General features: G+C 37.4%; 1 long non-coding RNA gene across 3 annotated transcripts in view; it reads right to left on the reverse strand.

Moving 5' to 3' along the window:
* Positions 1–18,700, reverse strand: part of LOC309870794 — a 122,492-nt gene that overhangs the window by 61,806 nt on the left and 41,986 nt on the right. For all 3 annotated transcript variants that reach the window (XR_014314820.1, XR_014314821.1, XR_014314822.1), the window contains one exon: positions 15,721–15,789. This is a non-coding gene — a long non-coding RNA (uncharacterized lncRNA). The remainder of the gene's footprint in view (positions 1–15,720; positions 15,790–18,700) is intronic.

Below are 18,700 nucleotides of genomic sequence, written 5' to 3' on the forward strand. Positions count from 1 at the left end.
TCATTTTGCACTATTTTTTTTCTCTGTCTTCTTCAGCTTGATTGCTTTTCATTACTCTCTCCTCCACATTGCCGATCTTTTCTTTGGCTTCCTCAATTATACTATTTATCCTGCCTCATGTATTTTTTTATTTCAGTTATTCAGTTCTTCATCTCAGATTGGTTCTTTTTTATGTTTTCTATCTCTTGTTAAGGGTCTCTAGCAGGCATATAACTTACCTCTGTTTTGTTTAGGACTCTTGCTATGATTTTGTCCTCTTTTTTTATTTAGGACATATTCCTCTGCTTCCTCATTTTGTCTAACTCTGTGTCTGTTTCCACTTGTTAGGAAAGTCAGCTATATCTCCTACTCTTAGAAGTAGTGACTTTATGAAAAAAGGTCCTGTAGTGGTCTATAGTGCAGTGTCCCTGTTACTAGAACCTGGCATTTCAAGTGTGTCTCCTATGTCTGTTGCATATGCCCTACTTGTGGCTTAACTGCTTTTGTCATCAGTTCTTCATTTTGCCATCCAGTTCCTCTTCATCTATAGTGGTTCTCTTTGCATGTTGTGAGTAGAGTTTGATACCTTTCTTGTTAGTATGCCAATCTCGGGCCACCTTCAGTTTGGGTTGAGTTAGAGCAGGTGTTTTTCAGGGATGCAGTTTTACTCATCTGTAGGGCACTCTTACTGTGCTGTCCTCTGAGAAGCTTCTGCTGGAGAATGCAGAATGGAGTGTGCAGTGTTACCAAGGTTGGCACAGTTCTGCTATGGGAGGCAACATGGAGCTGCCTTAGAAAACTGATACCATAGAGCTAGAGGGGGTGAATCCACAGGAGAGCATGGAGATAGGGTGTGTGGTGCCAGGAAGATTTGTGCAAATTCACTGTAGGAGAGGACTTCAGCCACCCAAATATCCTTCTGAGGCTGGCTGGGCTGGACGAGGCAGAACTGCAGAAGAGTGTCAGGGTAGGGTATGGAATGTATGTAATTCGGTGAAAAGTGTTGGTGCTTTGCCAGCTCCCACAGATGTCTGGGCATCTAGGCTTGGTGGCAGGATAGAGAAATGGAGCCTGCCAGCTCTTTTACTCTTGGAAAGTCTCCCAACTATACCTGCCCTTCCAGCCTATGGCACGAGAGTATTAAAAAATCTCCTTCCTGTATATACCATGTGTTTTTCAAATAGTTATTTCTGTGCTGTATCTCTGCAAGGCTGTCTGCTATGCTGTCTCTTTAAGGTCAGGGATTCCGTTTCTTTTTTACCTCCTGGCTCTCCCAGAGTAGAGCCCACTGATTTTTTAAGTTCTAGGTTAAGTCCCACTAACTGTAAGAACTCACAAAATTAGCCCCCTCTGGTTTGCAAAACCAAATATTCATCTTCTTCATATGGTTTACTTGTGCCTAGGTTGCATGTGAGGGACTTTTTCTTTCCCCTCACCACTCCTACTGCATATATCCCTCCTGCCAACTACCCTGCAGATCCATGGGTTCCTTTAGCACCAGACCACATCACCATCCTTCCTTTTTCAATTGTAGCATCTTCTCTATATTTAACTGTGGAAAGTCTGTTCTGCCAGTCTTGGTTTACTTTCTGGGTTTGTTATACTGGTGCAGGTGTTATTCAGTTGTATCTGTGGAATGAGGTGAGCTTAGAATCCTCCTACTCTGCCATGTTCCCCAGAAGCCTATAACCAGTTCTTACTATGGTATTCCAAAGCCTCTCCCCTGTTGCTTCATGGGAGAGATCATAGGTCAATTTGCTGAGTCAAAGAATGACTTGATTTTATTTCTTATCACCAGAAGTGTGCCTTTACTTTTTTCTTCCTTAGACTCACTGCTTACTTTAACACTATAGATTCAGGATATTAGGTAAAAAATAATACTTTATCATTTTTAAGGTTCATGCATTTGGGGAATCTATCTCAGCTCTGGATGCAAACAAGCAGCATGTCAGATCCTATGTCAGACCTGACATGAGGAAAAAGCTCATGCCCAGTTAAGTACAGATTCAACATCATCCACTGTTTAGTTTCTCTTTTTTATTTCTGAACTCTAGAGAAGTTTATCCTTGTTTTGGGCTCAGCTCTGTCTTCTTAATTTTCCCTAAAATTCTGATCAAGGTTGCTTTGTGTTTTTATAAAAGAACATCAAACATGAACTTACTATGCCACCCCAAATAGCCTCCATTAACAACACCCTATATTTGTTCTTCATAACTGAATTTAATGGCACATGATATTTAAAATTAATCCAATGCAGGAGTAATCAAAGCCTTTTGCCCCATTCTGGCTCTGCAGTGCTTTTAAGAACACCTGCACCATGTATGTCATATAAAGCTTAGTAACTGTACGTTGCATTTTTTAAAAAATCATTTTTAAATCATATTTTGTATTTCACATAGACACACATAAATTCTGGAAGTTCTGCTTCTATGTGGGACATGTGTAAATAAGAATCAGTTTTGAGAAATAATGCTGTACTTTCTTTTAAAGCCATCATTAAAAAGTTGTCAATGTTTTCCTCTGAGAATTGTGCCTTTTAATCCACTGGTCCATGAGACTTCCTTTCAAGCTCAGTCTAATTCATCTTTTGAGATAAAATTCAAATACCAATGCTCAAGTCATCCAGTTTTAAATGTTTAAATTAATTTCCTCCTGCTTTCTGTAGCAAGTCATGGTAATTTCTAGACATTTTGTTTTAAACAAATTCTAGTGATCTTTTTTTTTAAGATTTTATTTATTTATTTGACAGAGAGAGATACAGAGAGAGAGAGAGGGATCACAAGCAGGGAGAGTGGGAGAGGGAGAAGCAGGCTTCCCACTGAACAAGGATCCAGATGGGAGGCTGGATCCCAGGACCCTGGAATTATGACCTGAGCTGAAGGCAGATGCTTAAGGACAGAGCCACACAGGCACCCCTCTAATGATCTTTCTCATGCTAAATAAGTAGGGGGAAAATCCTAAAATGTAGCCACTTGAGCTTTTCTGAAAGAAAAGCTGGATAATGGAGTAGGACTACAACAGTTAATATATAAATGTGACCCAAAGGTGAAAACCAGTGGTGCACATTAAGAAGCCGAAAATGTGTCCTTACATGCTGGGAAACAGATTATGAGGAAGTCATGAGTGTATAGCTCACAGTTTATGACTGGAACCTGGGTCAGTGATGGTGCCATTATTTCAGGATTCAGTATTTTGAAGGGCAAAGAAAGAGACTCTTCTTCAGAGGAGGAGTGATTGTAAGCAAAGGATGTAGAATGGTATCAGTCCCATATCTGTGCTGCTGAGAGGAATTCTACCCTCCCCTTTGGTGGCTGGACTATGCAGTATCAGATGAAGACTGACCTGTTTCCATGACATGGAAGCCATGGGTGTACTTAATAAAAATAATTTTGGCAGACACCTTGGGTCACAGCCAGGTTGGGGTATAGGTAGATAATATTTTTAGGAATCCCTGAAGTAAAGCATACCATTAATCCTTTCTTTTAAGAAGACAACCTACATAGTTAAGGCAGACTGATGGCAAGCAGTATTATTTATATTTTAAAGGAAAAAGCAAAGTTGACACAAGAAATCAAGTGACTGGTCTCAGAGATTATATGCTCAAAGTGGAAAAGACCACTGGTTAAATATTCACTAACAAAAGTATGACTTTGGACAATAAAGAACAAGAACATCATATGAGTTATGAGCAACATAAGGATTTTAAGTTATATTTTCAGTGAGAATTCAGTGAGAAATGTTTTAATTATTTAATTTCTATCCCATTGTATATAAACTGTCTCTGCTAGTGGAATCAATGGTAACTCCTTCCCTTTATTCGGTAGGTGTCTGATGAGATAAAACATGATAATGAAATGGGGCAGTATACATTTGGAAAAAAACTAATGTGCATTTATATTTTTAAAAAATGCTCTATGAGAAAGGTAAGTTTTGTAGTCTACGTAATAATCATTTTTTTAATAAAATTAAATAGAATTTTATTCTTGCTCCAAATTAAAATGCAATTGGTATAAGCAATGTATTATCTCTCACCAAATAGCTCTATTACACAGTACTTTATCTATTTCTTAACACACTGTTATAGAAAATAAGATGGTAAATATATTACCCTGATAATAAATACACCAGCACTCACAAACTCACAAGCACATACACACCTGACATCAACTTACTCTCTACACAACTCACTCAATGCTGAAAACTAATTGCCTGATGTAAAGTAGACATTCAACACTTCTAAATGATTGAATGAATTAAAGCATGTTTTTGAAGGAGTACAGGAAAAGGAAGTATGAAAATGAAGTCATTATGTGAAAGTTTCATTCAGCTCAGGAATAAAAAGAGCTTCCAAGTTATAGCATCACAGATGTCTGCCTGCCAAATTTGCTTCTTAATCCCAAATCTGAAAAAAGGATGTTAATATTTTTTTATTTATCTTCCCCTAGAGAAACTGAAAACCTTTCATGTGTTGAATACCTGTTCTGTACAATGTGCTAGAAAGAAGTACTTTTGAGCACAGAAAGTGTTGCTGAGTACAAGATGGGCTGGAGTACTGGAGGTGATAAAAGGAGCGCTGTCCACATGGGGAACAGGAATCAAAGGTCATGATCCTTAGTCTTTCATTCTAATAACGGGCACAAAGGCTTTTTTTTTTATATAATTTTTTATTTTTTATAAACATATATTTTTATCCCCAGGGGTACAGGTCTGTGAATCACCAGGTTTACACACTTTACAGCTCTTACCAAAGCACATACGTCCCCAATGTCCATAATACCACCTCCTTCTCACAAACCCCGTCCCCACAGCAACCCACAGATTGTTTTGTGAGATTAAGAGTCACTTATGGTTTGTCTCCCTCCCAATTCCATCTTGTTTCATTGATTCTTCTCCTACCCAATTAAGCCCCCATGTTGCATCACCACTTCCTCATATCAGGGAGATCATATGATAGTTCTCTTTCTCTGCTTGACTTATTTCACTAAGCATGATACGCTCTAGTTCCATCCATGTTGTCGCAAATGGCAAGATTTCATTTCTTTTGATGGCTGCATAGTATTCCATTGTGTATATATACCACATCTTCTTGATCCATTTATCTGTTGATGGACATCTAGGTTCTTTCCATAGTTTGGCTATTGTGGACATTGCTGCTATAAACATTCGGGTGCACGTGCCCCTTTGGATCACTACGTTTGTATCTTTAGGGTAAATACCCAATAGTGCAATTGCTGGGTCATAGGGTAGCTCTAATTTCAACATTTTGAGGAACCCCCATGCTGTTTTCCAGAGTGGCTGCACCAGCTTACATTCCCACCAACAGTGTAGGAGGGTTTCCCTTTCTCAGCATCCTCGCCAGCATCTGTCATTTCCTAACTTGTTTATTTTAGCCATTCTAACTGGTGTGAGGTGATATATCATTGTGGTTTTGATTTGTATTTCCCTGATGCCGAGTGATATGGAGCACTTTTTCATGTGTCTGTTGGCCATCTGGATGTCTTCTTTGCAGAAATGTCTGTTCATGTCCTATGCCCATTTCTTGATTGGAGTATTTGTTCTTTGGGTGTTGAGTTTGCTAAGTTCTTTATAGATTCTGGACACTAGTCCTTTATCTGATATGTTGTTTGCAAATATCTTCTCCCATTCTGTCAGTTGTCTTTTGATTTTGTTAACTGTTTCCTTTGCTGTGCAAAAGCTTTTGATCTTGAAATCCCAATCGTTCATTTTTGCCCTTGTTTCCCTTGCTTTTGGCGTTGTTCCTAGGAAGATGTTGCTGCAGCTGAGGTCGAAGAGGTTGCTGCCTGTGTTCTCCTCAAGGATTTTGATGGATTCCTTTCGCACATTGAGGTCCTTCATCCATTTTGAGTCTATTTTTGTGTGTGGTGTAAGGAAATGGTCCAATTTGATTTTTCTGCATGTGGCTGTCCAATTTTCCCAGCACCATTTATTGAAGAGGCTGTCTTTTTTCCATTGGACATTCCTTCCTGCTTTGTCGAAGATTAGTTGACTGTAGAGTTGAGGGTCTACTTCTGGGCTCTCTATTCTGTTCCAATGATCTATGTGTCTGTTTTTGTGCAAGTACCATGCTGTCTTGATGATGACAGCTTTGTAATAGAGCTTGAAGTCCGGAATTGTGATGCCACCAACGTTGGCTATCTTTTTCAATATCCCTTTGGCTATTCGAGGTCTTTTCTGGTTCCATATAAATTTTAGCATTATTTGTTCCATTTCTTTGAAAAAGATGGATGGTACTTTGATAGGAATTGCATTAAACGTGTAGACTGCTTTAGGTAGCATAGACATTGTCACAATAATTATTCTTCCAATCGAGGAGCATGGAACATTTTTCCATTTCTTTGTGTCTTCCTCAATTTCTTTCATGAGTACTTTATAGTTTTCTGAGTATAGATTCTGTCCCTCTTTGGTTAGGTTTATTCCGAGGTATCTTATGGTTTTGGGAGCAATTGTAAATGGGATTCACTCCTTAATTTCTCTTTCTTCTGTCTTGCTGTTGGTGTAGAGAAATGCAACTGATTTCTGTGCATTGATTTTATATCCTGACACTTTACTGAATTCCTGTATAAGTTCTAGCAGTTTTGGAGTGGAGTCTTTTTGTTTTTCCACATATAGTATCATATCATCTGCAAAGAGTGATAATTTGACTTCTTCTTTGCCGATTTGGATGCCTTTAATTTCCTTTTGTTGTCTGATTGCTGAGGCTAGGACCTCTAGTACTATGTTGAATAGCAGTGGTGATAATGGACATCCCTGCCGTGTTCCTGACCTTAGCGGAAAAGCTTTCAGTTTTTATCCATTGAGAATGATATTTGCAGTGGGTTTTTCATAGATGGCTTTGATGATATTGAGGTATATGCCCTCTATCCCTACACTTTGAAGAGTTTTGATCAGGAAGGGATGCTGTACTTTGTCAAATGCTTTTTCAGCATCTATTGAGAGTATCATATGGTTCTGGTTCTTTCTTTTATTGATGTGTTGTATCACATTGACTGATTTGTGGATGTTGAAACAACCTTGCAGCCCTGGAATAAATCCCACTTGGTCTGGTGAATAATGCTTTTAATGTACTGTTGAATCCTATTGGCTAGTATGTTGTTGAGTATTTTCGCATCTATGTTCATCAAGGATATTGGTCTATAGCCCTCTTTTTTGATGGGATCCTTGTCTGGTTTTGGGATCAAGGTGATCCTGGCCTCATAAAATGAGTTTGGAAGTTTTCCTTCCATTTCTATTTTTTTGGAACAGTTTCAGGAGAATAGGAATTAGTTCTTCTTTAAATGTCTGGTAGAATTCCCCCGGGAAGCCGTCTGGCCCTGGGCTTTTGTTTGTTTGGAGATTTTTAATGACTGTTTCAATCTCCTTACTGGTTATGGTTCTGTTCAGGCTTTCTATTTTTTCCTGGTTCAGTTGTGGTAGTTTATGTGTTTCTAGGAATGCATCCATTTCTTCCAGATTGTCAAATTTATTGGCGTAGAGTTGCTCATAGTATGTTCTTATAATAGTTGTATTTCTTTGGTGTTAGTTGTGATCTCTCCTCTTTCATTCATGATTTTATTTATTTGGGTCCTTTCTCTTTTCTTTTTGATAAGTCGGGCCAGGGGTTTATCAATTTTATTAATTCTTTCAAAGAACCAGCTCCTAGTTTCGTTGATTTGTTCTATTGTTTTTTTGGTTTCTATTTCATTGATTTCTGCTCTGATCTTTATGATTTCTCTTCTCCTGCTGGGCTTAGGGTTTCTTTCTTGTTCTTTCTCCAGCTCTTTTAGGTGTAAGGTTAGGTTGTGTACCTCGACCTTTCTTGTTTCTTGAGAAAGGCCTGTACCGCTATATATTTTCCTCTCAGGACTGCCTTTGTTGTGTCCCACAGATTTTGGACTGTTGTATTTTCATTATCATTTGTTTCCATGATTTTTTTCAATTCTTCTTTAATTTCCCGGTTGACCCATTCATTCTTTAGAAGGATGCTGTTTAGTCTCCATGTATTTGGGTTCTTTCCAAACTTCCTTTTGTGGTTGAGTTCTAGCTTTAGAGCATTGTGGTCTGAAAATATGCAGGAAATGATCCCAATCTTTTGATACTGGTTGAGTCCTGATTTAGGACCGAGGATGTGATCTATTCTGGAGAATGTTCCATGTGCACTAGAGAAGAATGTGTATTCTGTTGCTTTGGGATGAAATGTTCTGAATATATCTGTGATGTCCATCTGGTCCAGTGTGTCGTTTAAGGCCTTTATTTCCTTGCTGATCTTTTGCTTGGATGATCTGTCCATTTCAGTGAGGGGAGTGTTAAAGTCCCCTACTATTATTGTATTATTGTTGATGTGTTTCTTTGATTTTGTTATTAATTGGTTTATATAGTTGGCTGCTCCCACGTTGGGGGCATAGATAGTTAAACTTGTTAAATCTTGTTGGACAGACCCTTTGAGTATGATATAGTGTCCTTCCTCATCTCTTATTATAGTCTTTGGCTTAAAATCTAATTGATCTGATATAAGGATTGCCACTCCTGCTTTCTTCTGATTCCATTAGCATGGTAAATTATTTTCCACCCCCTCACTTTAAATCTGGAGGTGTCTTCAGGCTTAAAATGAGTTTCTTGGAGGCAACATTTAGATGGGTTTTGGTTTTTTATCCATTCTGATAGCCTGTGTCTTTTGCCAGGGGCATTTAGCCCATTAACATTCAGGGTAACTATTGAGAGATATGAATTTAGTGCCATTGTATTGCCTGTAAGGTGACTGTTACTGTATATGGTCTCTGTTCCTTTCTGATCTACCACTTGTAGGCTCTCTCTTTGCTTAGAGGACCCCTTTCAATATTTCCTGTAGAGCTGGTTTGGTGTTTGCAAATTCTTTCAGTTTTTGTTTGTCCTGGAAGCTTTTAATCTCTCCTTCTATTTTCAATGATAGCCTAGCTGGATATAGTATTCTTGGCTGCATGTTTTTCTCATTTAGTGCTCTGAAAATATCATGCCAGCTCTTTCTGGCCTGCCAGGTCTCTGTGGATAAGTCAGCTGTCAATCTAATATTTTTACCATTGTATGTTACAGACTTCTTTTCCCGGCTGCTTTAGGATTTTCTCTTTGTCACTGAGACTTGTAAATTTACTTTAGGTGATGGGGTGTGTGCCTATTTTTATTGATTTTGAGGGGCATTCTCTGAACCTCCTGAATTTTGATGCTCATTCCCTTTGCCATATTGGGGAAATTGTCCCCAATAATTCTCTCCAGTATACCTTCTGCTCCCCTCTCTCTTTCTTCTTCTTCTGGAATCCCAATTATTCTAATGTTGTTTCTTCTTATGGTGTCACTTATCTCTCGAATTTTCCCTCGTGGTCCAGTAGCTGTTTGTCCCTCTTTTGCTCAGCTTCTTTATTCTCTGTCATTTGGTCTTCTATATCACTAATTCTTTCTTCTGCCTCATTTATCCGAGCCGTGAGAGCCTCCATTTTTGATTGCACCTTATTAAAAGCTTTTTTGATTTCAACTTGGTTAGATTTTAGTTCCTTTATTTCTCCAGAAAGGGCTTTTATATCTCTCGAGAGGGTTTCTCTAATATCTTCCATGCCTTTTTTGAGCCCGGCTAGAACCTTGAGAATTGTCATTCTGAACTCTAGATTTGACATATTACCAATGTCTGTATTGATTAGGTCCCTAGCCTTCGGTACTGCCTCTTGTTCTTTTTTTTGTGTTGAATTTTTACGTCTTGTCATTTTGTCCAGATAAGAGTATATGAAGGAGCAAGTAAAATACTAAAAGGGTGGCAACAACCCCAGGAAAATATGCTTTAACCAAATCAGAAGAGATTCCAAATCATGAGGTGGGAGAAAGGCAATAAAAAGAGTTTCAAAAAGGAAGAGAGAAAAATAAAGAAAAAAAAAGAAAATAAAAGAAAAGAATTTTAAAAAAACGAAAACAAATAAGAAAAATATAAAAAAGAAAAAATATATATATTAGATAAACTAGTTAAAAAACCATAAAAAAGAAAAAGGTAAAAGTTAAAAAAAAAATTTAACCAGATGGCGAGAAAAAAAAACAAAAAATGAAAAAGAAAAAATTTAAATTAATTGCAAGACTAAAAAAAATCACTGGGAAAAGCCATGAGTTCCGTGCTTTGCTTTCTCCTCCTCTGGAATTCTTCTGCTCTCCTTGGTATTGAGACCGCACTCCTTGGTAGCTGTATTTGGTCTAGGCTGGATTTCTTGTTGATCTTCTGAGGGAGGGGCCTGTTGTAGTGATTCTCAAGTGTCTTTGCCCCAGGCAGAATTGCACTGCCCTTATCACGGGCCGGGGTGAGTAATCCGCTCGGGTTTGCTTTCAGGAGCTTTTGTTCCCTGAGCGCTTTCTGTAGAATTCCGGAGGACGGGGAATACAAATGGCGGCCTCCTGGTCTCCCACCCAGAGGAGCTGAGAGCCCAGGGCCCCACTCCTCAGTGCGCCCTCAGAGAATAGCGCCCAAGTACTCCCGTCTGCCTGACCTCGGGCCGCGCTCTGAGCTCACCGAGCCTGCGACCGGTTCAAGGTAACACCGAGCTGTGAGCTCACTGTCGGCTCTGTCTCTGTAGCCGGCTTTCCCGTTCCAATACCCGCAAGCTCTGCGACACTCAGACACCCCCGATCCTTCTGTGACCCTGCGGACCTGAGGCCACGCTGACCCCGTGTGGGCTTCACCCCAGTTTAGCCTCTGGAGCGATGTCCCTCAGCAGAACAGACTTTTAAAAGTCCTGATTTTGTGCTCCATTGCTCCGCCGCTTGCTGGGAGCCGCCCTCCCCACCGGGGTCTATCTTCCTGTCGCTTTGGATTCACTTCTCCGCCGGTCCTACCTTTCGAAAGTGGTTGTTTTTCTGTTTCCAGAATTGCTGTTCTTCATCTCTTCCATCTGCCGATGGATTTTCAGGTGTTTGCAATCTTTAGATAAGCTATCTAGCTGATCTCCTGCTAGCTGAAGTAGTCTCAGCCTGCTACTTTTCCGCCATCTTGACTCCTCCCCACTTGTTTTTTTTTTTTTAATTACAAGCACTGTTTAGTTGAAAATAAAGTTTATATTCTTCCCTCTTACAGGAATACTACAGAGGGCTAGTGCAAGTAATTTCCAGTAACGTTCTGATGGACTCTGTACCGTTATCTGATGGATTTCTTTATATAATGCTTACTTCCTTCCCTTCGCTATTATACTTTCCCTTTTCTCTATCTCGTATCACTTTGTAATTTTTTTCCTACAAAGATTATTTGTATAGAACTTGAGTCAGTCTGGATCTCTAGTGATATTTCCAGAACAAGTGATCAATAAGTCTGCAATATTTAAGCAGTGTATAAGTAATAATTAAACACTATTGTCATAGTCTTCTAATTTTAGTATACTTTTAGAAATTAAAAAATATCTATCAACAAAAATATATCAGATTTTAACATATTATTGTGTCAGAATATTCTATGTATTCATAAGTAATACAACCAAAACCCATGATAAAATGTTCATTATATTGTTTTAAGGATAAAGAAAAATTAATACATTCTAAAATATAGTAAGTACATAGAATAAAAGCTTCATAAAAAACATGGTTCACTAGTTTAAGTCCCATTTTTTAAATTAAAAAATACAAACCAGAGCATGTGACATTTGTGTTTTCACTACTACAATGATATACACTTGCTCTTAGAATAAAATACAAACTTAACATACCTACAGAACACTATAGGTTCTGGCTTATTTTTCCAAATTCATCTTTCATAACTCTCTTAAGTCTCCCTTGTTCTTTTATTATATAGCCATACTGACCTTCTGTATTGCTAAACATATAATCTTTTCTGTCCGGAAATTTGCATTAAGATATTTACACATGCTGCTTTCTCTGCCTAGAATGTTTGGGCCCTAGGTAGCTGGAAACTTTTTCTTCCAGTTCCCAAATAAATGCAATGCTTTGGATAGGTATTCAACAGGATGCTGTACCCATACCCAGCTATCCATTCTTTCATACTGCTTTGTTTTATTTACCCATAGATTTTACTTTTGTCTTAAATCATTGTTCTTTTTTCATTTAACTGATTTAACCATTTATTGATGGCTCTTATCACTAGAAATGAAAGTTTCATAAGAGCAGGGGGATATTTTTGTCTTATTCACTCTATTCTCAGAGTCTAGAATAAAAAATGACTTAAAGTTGGTACATGTTCAATAATTAACACATCTTTCCACAGGAAAGTCATGTTACAGATGTGATAAAAAGAAAAAAAATGCAGTCTCTTGGTTTTTTATCAGACCACACTCAGATTTTTTTCCCTTGAAGAAGTTAACTAAGCTATCCGAAGATTAAATGTTTTAAGTATTCATTACCACTATTTCACAGCCCAGAAAGTTAGTAAAACATGAAGACAAGTTAGGAAAATAAAGTCTTTGCCTTCAAACTGATAAAGAAGGTAGATGTTCTGCTCTCTCTAAATCCATTTACTACTACATCTTAGCACAAAAGTCACTTGCAGAAGATGTGGAAACTAGAAAAGAATGAATGTGAAAGACTGAAAAAGAAACATTCAGGTAATAGAAGGAGTGAAGCAGAACCCTAGAATGACAGTTATTTTCAGGACTTTTCGATGTCTGACCCTGAGTCATTTAAAGAATAAAATCTAAAATTAAAAATGGCACAGGAGAAATAGAATGGATTTAGTAAAATGGCTAGCCAAGAAAATCTGGTCTTTGGCAACACTTCTTTCAAATTATTTCTAACTATCAGTGCTAGACACTATGTATAGGTCCTCAACACCAACCCCTGTGTTCTATGTTCTCCCCTACATAATAGGAAATAGACCCCATTTTCCAGGCTCCTTTGCCTAAAAGGTTCTAGTTAAGAAATTTGCATGGGGAGAAGAAGCCATTATTCTCTTCCAAAACATAGATGTGGGAATAGATAGAATGATAGAGTTTCAATGGCAGCCCTGTGAGCTCTTGCAAATGTTATAATTTGCTGATAGAGGAAACTGAAATCTCCAGCATTGTTTGTTTGTATTTCTCGTGTTTCTGAAAGCCGGCAATAGTTCTTCCTGATCTAATTTTATTGTGGAAATGCAGGAAAGAAAATAAGGCAAGGGCTGGAAAGGCTGAGAAAGCCATATATATATATATATATGAAGCAAGTATGACCCAGAGTTATGGAGAGAGAAGGAAAAGTAAGTGGATATGTCCTAGACTGTCTGTTAGTCCAGGGAAGACTAAATAGCTATGGAGGAGTCCTCAAATCAATGTAAGCTATTTGGAGGAGCCTCAAGTTACCTAGGAATGAGCCTTCCTTAAGATTCCTATGACGAATTTCAGAGAAAACAGTTTAGACAAAAACATTTGCAAAATGTTTGAAATTAAAATGAGACAAAGTTAGTATAACGGGAGAATTATTGACTCTTAACAACTAAATAATAATAAGGGCTTCTGGGACAACTGGCCTTTGAAACCCAAAAGCTACTGGGCTTTATTGAGTCACTCTGTCTGTTCTATAGCATTTACTCTCTTACACCAATTTTTGTTTAAAGACTGGAATCACAGCTATTACCAACTCTTAGTTTACATTTTGCAATCTTTGACACGAGAAAGCAATGTTCCCTTTCTCTTAGCACCAGCTAAAAATAAACTTTATTTAAAAATACTCTTGACTTCTGTTTGTGGCTTTGTGCTAAACTGTCTGAACAAATCAGGAAGAGCGGTTGTAACTATTGCCTCAGTTTGGGTGAGGGGATAAATAACAGGGAATGATGAGGAGGTGGGATCACTGAACATGATAAGGCCTCCTGAGGTATTTCACTGAGATGGAAACAGATCTCCAAAAGAAGGTGGGAGAGGAGGGGCAAGGGTGCTACTTCTAGAAGAAAGAGTTGTGCCAATGTTTTTCACTATGATCAAATGCAAGGGTCTTTTCCCACATTTTTTATCTAGTTGTTTCTGTGCTATTTAGAGACAGCTATGAATAAATGACTTATGAATGCCTAAATAGCATATCCATTACATATTAGGTCCAGCAGTAACGGGGAACTGGAGAATATGTAACATAACTGGATATGCTAGAAAGTAATAAAGAGAGATGGGTCTAGTAATAATGGAAGAATATAGAACATACAGACAGGGTACATTAGAAATTTCATTCAAGTAATAATAATAACAGAAGTCCCTAAAACAATGACTTAAATAAGGTAGTTTTTCATATAAAACATTTCCAGGCATTAGACAAAATAGGACCAGCATGGCAGCCCCATCTTTCTCAGGAAACTAAGTTCCTATAATCTTTCCCGTTCCACCATTCTAGCTTTTCTGAAGTCCCATGCAATGACTTCTGCTTAAGTTATTTGCTAGAATCTGGTCACATCATTACACCTAGCTGCAAAGAAAACTGGGAAATGATTTTTTTTTTTTAAACTGGACACAGTGCTGTACTAAAATAGATAATCAAACTGTTACTAAGAAATAGTTGATGAGGGGCCCCTGGGTGGCTCAGTGGGTTAAGCCGCTGCCTTCGCCTCAGGTCATGATCTCAGGGTCCTGGGATCGAGCCCCGCATCAGGCTCTCTGCTCAGCAGGGAGTCGGCTTCCCTCTCTCTCTGCCTGCATCTCTGCCTACTTGTAATCTCTGTCAAATAAATAAATAAAATCTTTAAAAAAAAAAAAAAAGAAATAGTTGATGGAACCTGGGCAATCTCCAACTCAAAGAGTATGTTGTTTCAAAGCACTTAAAATTTACAACAGATCTGGAATATATTAAAATATCATTGTTATAAAGCTAGTCTGCCTTTTAAAGGAAAATCAAGTATATCTATATCTATCTCTCTCTATAGCCATATTTGATATAGATACAAATATAGAGTAGGCCCTTGGAGTTAGAAGCAGATTTTTTCTAACATTGATACTCATTTGCTAAGTAATAAGTGTGTGTGAAACAGTTGGAATAATCTTTTGTTTTTCTATTTTACAAAGAAAATTAGCAACTACTTTTCTATCTCATTTAGCTGTTACAACTATGGATAGCATCTTGAATAACACTTAAAATAAGTTCCTAACTAATTTTAATGATATAATTTCAAAGTTAAAAGGAAAAGGCTAAACACTGAATTAGACTTTTAATGTGTCATCCTTTCCATATAGTAAAATAAATTAATGACAATATCTTCTAAAGAGGGGTAATTGAAAACTACCAAATGCTTTACAATTATTCAAGATCACATGTATTTGTAATGCTTCATTCAAATTCACTCTCACATCTCTTCAATGTGTTTAGAGATTTTCCTGGAGATAGTGATAATATTATATCTACTGTTCAATTTATTTAATAAAAATAAATAACAGTTTATAAACCCAGTGTAAGATAAATAAGTTGAGTTACCAGGCAGAAGCTTATTCCTTTATCATGTCCCAGTGGGCAAATTAATTAGATTGTATTGTTAATTTTTAAAGTATTCCTAGAATAAGTTACTAATGTTTTTATACACTTTGCTACAGGATATCTTGAAATACATTATGCTCCTCAGCCAAGTTGACAGATGCATTAGGGGAAAGGAAAAATTAATTCAATATAAATTTCAGTTTGGTTAATTCCCCTTGCTAATATATTGCAAGTTGTACTATTTTCACCCCATGGAAACCCATCAGGCAGCTTAATCAAGCTATATTAATTGAATATAACAATATCTCTGTGTTATTAGAGTTAATTCTATGATTTTATCCTTCATGAAAATTTATATTCTCTTACCTCATTAGGGCTTTTGTTCTTTCTCCATTCTAACATAGAAGCAAATTTCCTTCCAGTCTGCTTTTTCTCCTAGAAATTATACTTATAGTTATAATCACTTCATTTTCACTGACTATACATTCACACACTGCATGAATATAACATATTCATTTAAAAATGTCCCTAATATTGGACATTTACATTATTTCTGACATTTCACTATTAAAAATAATGTGAGTTGAATGTTGGTTACACATGGATTATTTCCTTGTGATAGATTTGCCAACATGCCATAAATCAAAGAACAGGGGGCATCTTTAAGGCTTTTAACCTCTGTTGCCAAAATATTCAATCAGTACTAAATGAAAATATCTAACTCACTGGCCCAAAGAATGTTGACTCAAAAATATTTATCACCTTCAATGTACAGTATACTATGCTATAAATTGAGGATATATTTTACTGCAGACTCATGGGAGATTCAATAGGAGCTGAGAGACATGAGCTTTTGTTAGTATTTTTGTTCTCCGTTTTTAGGTTGTGAGAGACTGACACTTTAAATATGTTACTTGGAATAAAATTTAATGGAGGGGTAGAAGATAAACAGTGATGTGCTCATAAATGTCTAATATCCATCTCTCTGAAAGTTTTTTTAAGCACATGTTTATATAGCCTTTGGTGATTTACTTGGGGTATATATTCTGACCATGGCCAATGGTCATGACCATGACCTACCAAACTGATATCAACTAATTTCCAAAATTCCTTAAAATTCACTCATGAGCTCTTGCAAGGCACTACAAACTGGTTTCAGCAAACTAAGTAGATAACACCATAGAGACAGGGCTGCTGAGAAGACATAAAGAAGAAAGGATGGAGATATAAAGGATTTAGCCTTGGATAAGAAAAGGGAAACCTCTTTAATTTTATTAGTGGGAAGTACATGATGGGCACAAATATAATTTGGTTTATGGATTTAGTACCTAAAAGTCAAAAATTTGTCATCTGGTAGTACCTTTTTCCTTTGTGAAGTAAAAAAGAAATCAGAGTAACAAAAGGTGGAAGAAGAGAGATGTTAAGAAAAATGTGAGGGGCACCTGGGTGGCTCAGTGGGTTAAGCCTCTGCCTTCAGCTTGGGTCATGGTGCTGGGGTCCTGGGACAGAGCCCTGCATCGGGCTCTCTGCTCAGTGGGGGAGTCTGCTTCCCCCGGCCCTTCTCTCTGCCTGCCTCTCTGCCTACTTGTGATCTCTGTCTAATAAATAAATAAAATCTTAAAAAGAAAAATGTGAAAGGTAGATATGAGGATGCAAACTGATGGGACACACAGAAAGTTAGCAGAGTAGTATTGGGAACCCAGCTGAGGTTAATGAGTAGGAATTAAGAGCAATTCTAAACAAATAGGTGTTATCCTTGTCAGAGCTAGAAGCCTGCATTTGGAATGGAGAAAGCAATGAACTAGTTTCATCCATAGTTGGGCATTTGCCAAATAAATAGAATATGGAAAGGAAATACAGAAAGAATTTAAGACATTGGGGAAACGTGGTTAAAATGATGCAATATGGAAATGAATCTGGATAATGAGGGAAGTAAATATAACAGGAGTCTAGTAGAAAGGATTAAAATAGAGGGATCAATAAGTAGGAAGTCCTGGGGAGATTTTTCTAACATACATGTTGGTGTAAATAATAAAAATAATACACACCTGCAAAATGACAGAGTAGGAAGCTCTAAACACAGGGAAAAAGGAAAACAGAAAGCCATCTGAACTAACTTTGCCAAAACTGTTAACAGTTAAAACTTTACAGCAATCAAACAGATGATAATCCCAAGAAAAAAATCTAATTTAAAAATGGGAAATATTTGGGTTATTTTGTCTGTGCTTTCCCTAAACCCATCTCAGTCCTAAAGATGCTAACCTAAGTTCCCAGTGTCAGACTCTGGTCCTTGGATCTGGAGGGAGCAGAGGAAATCTTATTTGGAGATTTTTGTTTTTTTGTTTTTTTAAAGCTGTCTGGGTACCTGAAGGACTGATGCAAATCACTTGTCTCTTGTTTTGTCTATCTCAGAACCTGCTTAGGGACATTGTGGGTATCACTGAAAATATTGCAAGATGTCAAAAACTCTACATTTGTTTGGGCAAAAGATTATACTTGAGAGAGACAAGAGGCCTCTAAGGCCTGGGGGAAAGAGCCCAAAACAGAGTTTCTTTGGCAATTAGCAAGGACATTCAAAGTACTTGAATGTACTGGTAAATAAAGAGAGCAACAATGCATACTCAGGATAGGGCACATGCTTAGAAAAGAACTGAAAAGACTTCAGATTTCGCCACTGGCTGATGTATACTCTCAGTGCAAGGCTGAGGCAGAATTATAAACAGCCTGGCTAAGTGTTAAGAGTGTGTTAGCCCACAGCCAATGCACAAAACATAAAAGAAGTGGCTTAGTTGTTGCTGTTCTTGTTAAGACTTCTGGTATTCAAGGAAATCTCAGTCAAAACACTGGCAAACCCAAGTAAAACATGCAGCAATCAAGAAAAGCAAGCCCTGAGGAAGGGGAGAATCTGACTTTCCAAAATTATCACACTATATTATTTGAATGTCTGATTTTCAACAAAAATTACACAGCACACAAAAAAGCAAAGTATGGTCAATTAAAGGAAAGGAATAAACCAACTGATAGAAGCCATCCTTATAGCAGCAGACTTTGGACTTAGTTTACAAATACTCTAAATCAGTGATTTTAAATATGTGATATGCCAAAGAGCTGAAGGAAACCACAGATAAAGAACTAAAATAAACCAGGAAACAAATACACAAACAAAATGAGACTGTTAATAAATAGAATTATAAAAAGAAACCGAGAAAAATTCTCCAGTTGAATAGTACAATAATTGAAATGAGATATTCACTGGAGGGGTTCAATAGCATATTTGAGCAGGCAATTATATAACTGTATGCCAGCAAATTAGATAAACTAGATGGATTAAATAGAATCCTCAAAA

This window comes from Mustela nivalis, assembly GCF_964662115.1.
Source record: "Mustela nivalis genome assembly, chromosome: 8".
Lineage (NCBI taxonomy): Eukaryota > Metazoa > Chordata > Mammalia > Carnivora > Mustelidae > Mustela > Mustela nivalis.